The sequence below is a fragment of the Salmo salar genome, chromosome 09 (assembly GCF_965601325.2).
Source record: "Salmo salar chromosome 09, fSalSal1, whole genome shotgun sequence".
NCBI lineage: Eukaryota > Metazoa > Chordata > Actinopteri > Salmoniformes > Salmonidae > Salmo > Salmo salar.
This window is the reverse complement of record NC_138299.1, coordinates 15163493-15171169: the sequence shown is the minus strand read 5'-3', so window position 1 is coordinate 15171169 and position 7677 is coordinate 15163493. Positions and strand designations below refer to the sequence as shown.

The following is a 7677-nucleotide window of genomic DNA, read 5'->3' as shown; positions in this document are numbered from 1 at the left end:
AATTATTAGGGTGAGGCATATGGGCTACTAACAATTTACTACACAACATACACTTAGTATTACTTTCTTAGCTACGGTACAAATATCTCCCTGGCATATTACATCAATTATGCAGCAGCATACACAACATTTTTGGACTCACCTTGTTGTGCTGTGCTCATTTGAACAGGAAGGTGGAACGGCGGACCTTCGTGGGCAAATTTTTTCATCAAAGTCTGGCATTCTCTGGATGTATGGTGCCTTCAAGACAACTGGGATCTCGGAAAAAAAAACAAGGTCAAATCATGACGTCACTGATCTTCAGGTTGTAGCTCTAGAATGAGGCCTGAGATCCCAACTTACAATTCCGAGTTGGATGACCGTTCAAAACATATTTCCCAGGCGGAGCTAGTTTTTTACAGAATTCCGAGTTAACTTGACTTCAGTGAGTTCAAGACTTCGCAGATCCGAGTCAGTTGTTTTGAGCGTGGCACAAATCATGCTTCATTGACAGCATGGCCAATGTTGAATATTTATCCATTTAAAACTTGGAAAACACTTAATCCCAGATTTGGGACCACACAGCCACTCCACTGGATAGCAGGCTAGTGATTGCTTTGCAATGCTTGCAGTTAGCCACTTTTACTGATTCCTTCCAAACCATTTGAATTTGCGATTTCCAACTTGTGTAATGTTTATGTCCAATGGCCGATGAGCACCAATACACTATAATTTCTCTTAATATGACAAGGATTAAAAAGGATTTGCCAGTAGATTGTCAACTTGACTCATGACTGCTAGCTCAGATTTTGAAAGTATGTTGACAGTCCAAAGCTACTGTAGATAACGTGATTTGACATCATTTAAGCTGTGGCCAATGACCTTGAGCCTTCTTGGATGGACACTTCTAATGTAACTATGGTAGCACCCAAGGGGCTTGAATTCAAGGTCTACCCTCCTCACAAGTGACAGAACAGAGATAATCATGGTGCAACTAGAGAACATTACCAACACTACATTTTCCGCTGGCTACCCCACCACAGAAAGCACTGAGCTAGGCTTAAACATCTGCGTTTTGGATCTGCCTTAAGAAAGCAATAGAGACCATATTTGTATAGGGCTTTAACACTAACAAACTGATTTGAGACAATGCCAAATATGCAAAACAGGTACGCCCCAATTTTTTGGGGAAAATGACCAATCTTTCGAACCCCCTAAGGTCGATTAGCATTAAATCCCCATAGTCAGTTTGCATTGGATGCATCTAAATCCACCGCATCTGCCTGTGTGAAAACCGGTCTACTCAGGTCGCTCGCAAACACATTCAGTTTCTCTACAACCATCTTGGGACCAGTCTGAACAGCCTCTAACTTGTCTGTAGCAAATGAACAGTCTACACACCATGACCCCTCTGGAAAGGGGACACTCAAACATCACATGAAGGTCCCACAGCATGTTAAATAGATTTAGTGCCAGTAAATACATTTTACAAAAGTATGCTGATCTCAGATCTATGACAGAACAAACGGTATGGGCTAATTGCAGTAATGTCAAATAATTACGTTGTTTCAGTCAAGGGAGTTTAATTATAACTAGCTAAAATAACCTTGGTATGACCTTAAAACATTCCATTTAGCTTAGACTTATGGGATGAACGTACCATTCTACAAAGGTAACCAGAGCCAACCAGCAAGACCCAGTGTCAATTAACTTTTAGTTTAAATATACCTTACAGGTTTACCCTGAACATCTTTGTAGGCTAGTTTACAAATGACTGGTCACAGGTCAATGTAGCTAGGGTAAAGTAACCTCGCTTTAAAGCAGACAAGTCAACTGTCAGGAAACTGACCTGTTTTGGCCACAAGGGATGTAAGACTTATCATGTCCTAGTTGACATGGCATAAATGCTACAACTGGCCAAAGGCAAACATTCCTATTCCCCATTCTAAAATAAGGATTTAAATTGTGGCACATCAAACCTAGTCTACCTGAGTATATCCCTGGTCTTAGCTATGTGATCAATAAAGGGGCTGGAGACAGTGGAACAGAGAAAATTACTTGGCAGGTCTAGCATTATAATTTAAGGACAGGAGAAGTCAAAATTATGTTTAAGTATTTTTATTATATAAGAAAAGTGTCACAAGTAAGCTATATTTCAAAGCTTTACTTGAGCCTGACCATAAAAACACATTTAAGCATATCACATGATTTACACAATTAAATCTCACATATGCCAACTCAAACAATCCCATATTCTAGAAATAAATATCACAAGTCTACATCAAGCCTCTGACAAAGTAGTCACTGCAGTTGCAGAAATACCGCTGTTCGTGCATGTGCCACAGATTCATTTATACCTTATTTTGGAAGTGCCTCAAAACAACATTTCTTTAGATATGTTAAATTCTTAAGAAATCACTAAACTACCCCCTGGTGTCTACACTGGAACAGCGGGACCAAACGGTTCAAAGTGCAGAGTTCCGTACATCCTCAATCTGGACTGATCCTTATCATGAACTGCCTTCATGGAGAGGACCGTACCGGTCGGCCTATGGGCATGGGGCCAGTGTGCGAGGTGTGTAGGTCTACTGGTTTGAAGCGGCCGGAAGGTGTGAGAGTAAATAACAATTCCCATCAGTGAAGTAGAAAAGGGTTATCGTCCGGCACGCAACTCGACCGAATCTCTCCGGTTAGGAGCGCACATGACTGCCTTTCTGAAGTGCATTTAAAAAAATGTGCTCTTTGTAAAACAGTTCGCCCCATCTAGGTCGCTGATGTTAAAGTCTTGCCGGTGTCTGTTCAGTGATCAACAGCCCTCTAGAAGCGCCCCTGTAGAGAGCCCCCCACCAGGATGGGTATGATGAGCGCGACCGAGCTGGACTGCAAGGACGCACTGGCTCCTTTGGGAATGGTGTTGTTCTTGGCGACATCGGGCATCTTGGTCATGTTAGAACTCGCGCCGCCAGCTTTGGTCGTAGCATTCATGGCAGGGGACTGTGTGCTAGCCTTTTGCGCGTGGACCTAAAACAGGAGAGCAGAGGGGCTTGTCACATGTGAAAAACACGTCAACCTGAAACATTAGGGACAATTACCAATAAGACTTCACTTTCGTCCTACTAAATTAAAGAGGGAAAACGGTCAGCTACGCACACGGAGAAAGCTTAGGCAGTAAATACAAGAGCCCTATGGCAATATGTTCCAACAACATGCACCTTAGAAAACCTAAGACATGTAAGTGCCATCACCTTGTGGACAATGTTTTCCATAGCCTATAGGGTAACGGGCAACGTCCTGCATTTGAAATCCGCAGTCAAGGATAAGAAATAAAAGACACAGTCGCGCTAAAATTACATTAGCCAGCCTATGCATGTTGTAGTAACTTTAGGCTACTGAATCCTTTATCTGAAGAGGCGTCGCCGTTCCACATTGCGTGGCACGCTAGATTTTGCCAACATTTCGTCAATCATACTGACTGAAAACATCTGAGGTGAATTATACGCGCCATCATTCGCTTGTCATTGTCGAAAAAAATCATACATTTTAGATTTATGGTAACACATTTGTCTGAATAATAAGCCACAATGAAAGTTACACCTGTCCTGTTGAAATACATTTGCTCTCCAGAATAATGGGTAGCCTAATTCAAATCCGGGTTAATCTGAAGCAAACATGGTAAAAAAAAAAGTACATCATTTATGAAAGAAAATGTCTTGCCTGTGATGAAAAATGCATTGCAAGGAGAAGGAATCCAATGTAAGCCATAACAATTTTAGTCATCTTGTTATCGGTTTCTACCCAGCCACAAGTACGCGTAATATAGCTATGCTGCCTCCGTCTTTTCTCAAGATGAATGACTGGAGGACAAACCCAGGGGATTTTATACCACCACCGAGCGTGACGTTAGGCAACGCTGCGCATCCCCCAAACCACCTGTACAGCCTTCCAATCAAATGTAAACCTACAGTTTATCAGAAACTTCCCATAAACTACACCTCTGAGACCTATTATTATACATCTTAGGGTGTGACTGTCAGCAATACAAATAGCCTTTGTGTTTATAATCATTGTCTTTTGATATGAAATCACTGGTTTACAATTTGAAGAGTTTGAGACAATTATTCTCTCTACCTTCCTCAGAGAAGGTTGATTCCATGAGCATGATGGGGACATTTTTCAAACAATAATAATTATACAGGTAGTCTAGTTTATGTTGTTCAAAATATATTTATGGGGATATTTTGCCTGGTAAATGAAAAAATGTTTTACACAAACAGCTCTTATAGCGGTCTCTTGCGGTAAATAAAAGCTTTTTACCACAACGCAATTCGGTTCATATGTCCCTTCCCGTCCGTAGTAGTCGGCCTATTGGTCTCACATGGAAGCTATAATTCACTTGCGGTAACTAAGGTCAAGTGAATACTCGAAAAGTACATTTCCTAAAGAAAATGTGTGTGCTTGCTAGCTTGACTTGAAGTAATATGGTTGATAGAAAAGGATAGCTGGATTAGGTGAAAGTTGGTTGGGTGTCTCTAGCTTGAACGGTTCTAGAGTTAGGCCTATAATATTACTGTTGGTGGCTTATTTATGCTAATTAATGAAAATGTAAATAGTTATAATTTATAAAGTTTTGAACATGTTTTAGTTGTTTTAATGTTTGTAGCTGAAATGGTGAAAGAGCAGTAGCAGTAGCATTTAAAATGTCTATCACTGTGTTGAAACAAAGATATCTTCTGTTGAATCTGACAATTAATATGTGAAGGACCTCGGAGTAACTCTAGACCCTGATCTCTCTTTTGAAGAACATATCAAGACTGTTTCAAGGACAGCTTTTTTCCATCTATGTAATATTGCAAAAATCAGAAACTTTCTGTCCAAAAATGACGCAGACAAATTAATCCATGCCTTTGTTACTTCTAGGTTGGACTACTGCAATGCTCTACTTTCCGGCTACCCGGATAAAGCACTAAATAAACTTCAGTTAGTGCTAAATACGGCTGCTAGAATCCTAACTAGAACCCAAAAATGTGATCATATTACTCCAGTGCTAGCCTCCCTACACTGGCTTCCTGTTAAGGCAAGGGCTGATTTCAAGGTTTTACTGCTAACCTACAAAGCATTACATGGGCTTGCTCCTACCTATCTTCCCGATTTGGTCCTGTCGTACATACCTACACGTACGCTACGGTCACAAGATGCGGGCCTCCTAATTGTTCCTAGAATTTCTAAGCAAACAGCTAGAAGCAGGGCTTTCTCCTATAGAGCTCCATTTTTATGGAATAGTCTGCCTACCCATGTGAGAGGCGCAGACTCAGTCTCAAACTTTAAGTCTTTACTGAAGACACATCTCTTAAGTAGGTCCTTTGATTAAGTGTAGTCTGGCCAGGGGTGTGAAGGTAAACAGAAAGGCTGGAGCAACGAACCGCCCTTGCTGTTTCTGCCTGGCCGGTTTCCCCTCTTTCCACTGGGATTCTCTGCCTCTACCCCTATTACGGGGGCTGAGTCACTGGCTTACTGGTGTTCTTCCATGCCGTCCCTGGGTGGGGTGCGTCACTTGAGTGGGTTGAGTCACTGACGTGGTCTTCCTGTCTGGGTTGGCGCCCCCCCTTGGACTGTGCCGTGGCGGAGATCTTTGTGGGCTATACTCAGCCTTGTCCCGGGATGGTATGTTGGTGGTTGGAGATATCCCTCCAGTGGTGTGGAGGCTGTGCTTTGGCAAAGTGGGTGGGGTTATATCCTACCTGTTTGGCCCTGTCCGGGGGTTTCTTCGGATGGGGCCACAGTGTCTCCTGACCCCTCCTGTCTCAGCCTCCAGTATTTATGCTGCAGTAGTTTATGTGTCGGGGGGCTAGGGTCAGTCTGTCACATCTGAAGTATTTCTCTTGTCTTTTCCGGTGTCCTGTGTGAATTTAAATATGCTGTCTCTAATTCTCTCTTTCTCTTTCTTTCTTTCTCTCTCTCGGAGGACCTGAGCCCTAGGACCATGCCTCAGGACTACCTGGCTTGATGACTCCTTGCTGTCCCCAGTTCACCTGGCCGTGCTGCTGCTCCAGTTCCAACTGTTCTGCCTGCAGCTATGGAACCCTGACCTGTTCACCGGGCGTGCTACCTGTCCCAGACCTGCTGTCCCAGACCTGCTGGAACCCTGACCTATTCACCGGATGTGCTACCTGTCCCAGACCTGCTGTTTTCAACTCTCTACAGACAGCAGGAGCGGTAGAGATATTCTCAAAGATGGGCTATGAAAAGCCAACTGACACTTACTCTTGTGTTACTGACTTGTTGCACCCTCAACAACTACTATGATTATTATTATTTGACCATGCTGATCATTTATGAACATTTGAACATCTTGGCCATGTGCTGTTATAATCTCCACCCGGCACAGCCAGAAGAGGACTGGCCACCCCTCATAGCCTGGTTCCTCTCTAGGTTTCTTCCTAGGTTTTGGCCTTTCTAGGGAGTTTTCCTAGCCACCGTGCTTCTACACCTGCATTGCTTGCTGTTTGGGGTTTTAGGCTGGGTTTCTGTACAGCACTTTGACATATCAGCTGATGTAAGAAGGGCTATATGAATAAATTTGATTTGATTTGATTTGTGGTTGGCATTGGGAGATTCTCAATTGGTCTAAAGCCCATCCTACATAGCTGCAGGAAGTAGGGGTGCTGGGGCTGCGGTGGTGATGGAGTTCTTTGAAATCAAATCAAATTTTATTCATCACATGCTTCGTAAACAACAGGTGTAAACTAACAGTAAAATGCTTACTTACGGGCCATTCCCAACAATGCAAAGAGAAAGAAAAGAGAAATATTGGAAAAGTAGTAACTTTATTGTAAAGGTGATTTTTTTATTTTCGGTCAGCACGCCCGACTCAAAATATCTTGACATGTTTGCGCAGTGGGGAACCTATTCGCCTTCAGGTTGTGCCAGGTTTGTGATTCTGAAAGGACAGCCACCGTAATACCAGAGCTCTCATGTAGGAGAGTGCACTTTCTGTAGAACACAAAGGGCCAGTGGTGTAGGGGAGGGTATACGTAGGTATAAACCGTATACCCATTTTGTTTTCAGTCGGCATTGCGTATACTCACTCCTTAGTCCCTACTGATGCGTATCAAAGTAGTGTAGTGGAGGTATACGACTTGTAGTACAATAGAGAAATCATGCACAAAGTTGCCAACATAAATTGCAAATCACGTGAAGTATATTCACATGTGCACCACACACAAAGCCTAGTTTCAGTGAAATATCATCTGCAGGCAACCAGAGTGTGCAGCTCTCAACTGGTTTTGGCATGGAGCAGCTCACAGATTAATGACATTGGTAGCCGGTAGGGTAGGAAAGACGTTTCAACTTATGATATCTAAGACAACAATGGTATGCAAACCAGGTATTGAAAAAGTTTAGACCGAAGTGTTGGTTAGAAGGCTATTTGTGATGCGCAATTGTCATCATGGGCTGTTTGCATCAGGGTGTAGATATGGATGGGCCTGGGTGGACCAAGGCTCATCGACTTGGAAGCCAGGCCCTGACTGGCACACCCAATCAGACTGATGTGGTTTAAGCATTGTTGTGGACTTAGCCCATCTAACTTTGTGATTTTGAGAGTGAAAATCAGAGAAATCTATAGGAAAACTCACAACGTGAGATCAAAAGACAGATACTGGTGGACAAGGAGGCATACAAGCAAAGGGTGGAGAGGAC

General features: G+C 42.9%; 1 long non-coding RNA gene across 1 annotated transcript; it reads right to left on the bottom strand.

Moving 5' to 3' along the window:
- Positions 1 to 2708: 2708 nt before the first annotated feature.
- Positions 2709 to 3888, bottom strand: LOC145857966 (uncharacterized). Its single transcript, XR_014378676.1, has 2 exons — positions 3694 to 3888; positions 2709 to 3000 (listed from the first exon to the last, which is right to left on the bottom strand). It is a non-coding gene; the product is annotated as an uncharacterized LOC145857966 (long non-coding RNA).
- Positions 3889 to 7677: the final 3789 nt, after the last annotated feature.